Below are 3,010 nucleotides of genomic sequence, written 5' to 3'. Positions count from 1 at the left end.
TCTGGCCTGAGCCTCATACTTTTCTTTTTCCAAAATTTCTTCAACTGATAAATTGTTATTTCTCTTATTGAGGAATGTTAATTCTAATTGTGCCATTCTAATTCTGTGTTTCAGTTCCATCTCTTTTATCCTCATGGCCATTCCCCTTTCCTTGGCATCTGCCTCTGCCTGACTGATTTCAGCTCTTTCTTTTCCTCTTATTTTAAGCTGTTCAATTTGTTCCTCCTTCTCTAGTTCTTTCATTCTGAATTCATGTTCTAGTGATAACTTAAATTTTCTTAGGTCTCCCTGTGGTTCTCTCACTTCCTCCATTTCCCTCACCCTCAGTTCATGCTGTTGGGCTAGGAGTATTTTCCTGAGTTCTGGGTTCTGTTCTCCCGTGCTGTCACCCTGCACTGAGCCAAATTCATCCTCAGAACCTTGGTCAACCTGGGGGTCTTTCACTTCACCCATTTCGGCCATTTGGCTTCGAGTCAAGGGCATAATCCCCCCCCCCAGAACAGGCTGCTTTCAAAAGTCAAGCCTCAAAATAAAGCGACCACTTTTTTTTTTCTTTTGCCTCAGAACCAGCTTTCTACAGATTACTGCTGTTCTTCAGCACTAACTTGCAACAGTTGCGAGCCAGAGTCTACCCCCCTCTGCTAGGCCTCTCAGCAGGCAGGCTAGATCACTGCTACTACACAGTTTTGCCTCAGCCTTTTTTCCCGCCAAAACAGGCTGCCTCAGAGCTCCCTAATCTAGTCCCCAGTTGGCACGTTCTTCCACTAGCGCACCTCCCCATGAGGTACACCTAGAAGATTACCTACGCGCCCTCAGATTGTCCCTGACTAGACCCCCCTTGCTCTGGGCACACTTGCCAAGGCTTTGCTGGACCACTGGACAACTGGACCAGTCGTATCCCACACGCTGGACACCAATCAATGTGACAAACCCAGACCTACTGGGATATGCCACAGTTTCACTAAGCTGCCACCAACCATTCCCTATAAGGAGTCACACAGACCAGGGATGGATTTTTAACAAATAAAGGAATAAGGTTTATTTAAACAACACACAGGGAAAATAAAATGATCAGGTGAATAAGATACAGTAACGTGGCTTAGTCTTAATCATACATACACACAGTTTGGTTCACACAGAACACTTAACTTGAAGCACAGACCCTGAACCTATCAGTTCTGGCCAACCATACAGACACCTGAACCTATCAGGTTGGTACTGACTGACACACAGTAGTACCCTGTCTGACACACAGACTCCCACTCAAGCTTCTTCTCTCAGCTCTTCTCCAGCTTCTTCTCACACGCTCCACATATATATACAGTACAGCCCCTCCTCCTGATGTCCCGCCTTCCACTCCCCATAGGATGGAACTTTCCCTCCAAACCCATGACAGACAGGTAACATCAGTGCTGTATGTAACAATCCCCTGTTAAAATTTTTTAAAAAAAATTAAAAAGAATTTGCTTGAAAAAAGAGAAGGCCACTCTATGACATCTCCAGCCAAATGCTGAAGTCTGCAACTCAGTCCCTGCAAGTGGCCTCCAGATTTTTTTTTGTACCTGGCCTAAGAAGCACATTTGAGAGAGACCCACAAGGTTGTCACAATCAGAAACAGTAGTCTCTTCTGCAAATTGTTTTGGGATTCTTGGACTTGTTGATTCTCAGAGGCCTGATGAGTTGGTACTAGTATATAACAGTAACAGGACTATTATATCTACATGTTACTCTGTGGTCAGAGGAGTGTAAGAAAGAAGGGAGTGAGACAATTTAGGGTCCAAGGGTATGTCCAAGGGAGTCACTCTTGGGGTATGGTCACATCACAGAATTGTTCCCTAATTATGCCCAAGTTAGATCATCGCATAAATTTGTGGTCACATGACGCATAGCCGTTAGCAAATCATTTTACTGGCCAGCAGTGTAACTGCAGTTCAATTCCCCCTTGCTGGGAAACTTCCTGTGATTTTTGTTCCAGTGGTGTTTCAGTATTTTCCTGAGCAGTATGGCATGTGTGTATGATCCTATCAATACTTTTTCAAAGCAAATTCACTGGGAATGGCAGCCACCATTACTATTGCATGGCTGGCCTTCTTTTAAAAAAGTCTATTTTTCCCATGGTCAAAGTGTCAATATGTTGGTAAACTTATGTCAACAGCTTTAAAGGCATTGGTAGGTGTTGCATCACTCCACCTACTGTCTGGCAAGCTGAACAGCCCTGGGTGGGGGTGCAAGGACCAATGTTAATTGCACAAGGAAAAGCAGCATCTCCCTGCACACAATGTCTTTGTCGTGCACCCCCCAGTGTCCCCTGTTTGTTTTCCCACTCACATGTTCACCTTCGAACACAACTTGTTTTTTTCACCCTTTTTCGCTGCCACCAGAGGATATTACCCTCCCTGTGCCAATTATGGATCTCAGACTATTTCTGCCAAATATAACAAGGTTTATTTATGGTTTGGTAGGTAAATCACAGAAGTAAAATCATGGATATTCTTTTATTATTCATTCAATAAATGTAGATTTGATTACATATAAATGTGGATTTGATTACATGTAAGCTTGCTTGTATTCCTTTACTTTAATCAAGGTCTCAATATATTCTTACTGTCTATGTATTTCTTATTACTTTTAACTCTTTTATTTTCTCTAACACACCAGCTTTCCAATCTCTTGTCACAATATTTTTCCTAACCAACTCTCTACCCCCCCAATTCTGTTGACTCCACCCCCCTGTCCTGTCATAGGCTCCTGCACTAGAGCTCTACAATGACTGATAGGAGTGACGTGTGGGCTGTCCGCCACATATCTCCCCCCCTTGGAAAATTTGTATAATGGGGTAACACCTACAGTAGGTTACCCTCATGAACAACGTATGAGATAACTTACCAATATTTACAATTTCTTCTTTGAAACATTGCTCAGTTATACATATACCATATATACTCACTCAGTTATACAGTTTAAAGCATATTAGTATCATTACTTTATATTTAAATTACATTTTTCAACA

The sequence above is a fragment of the Pogona vitticeps genome, chromosome 5, assembly GCF_051106095.1.
Source record: "Pogona vitticeps strain Pit_001003342236 chromosome 5, PviZW2.1, whole genome shotgun sequence".
NCBI classification, from domain to species: domain Eukaryota; kingdom Metazoa; phylum Chordata; class Lepidosauria; order Squamata; family Agamidae; genus Pogona; species Pogona vitticeps.
This window is presented reverse-complemented; position numbering follows the sequence as displayed.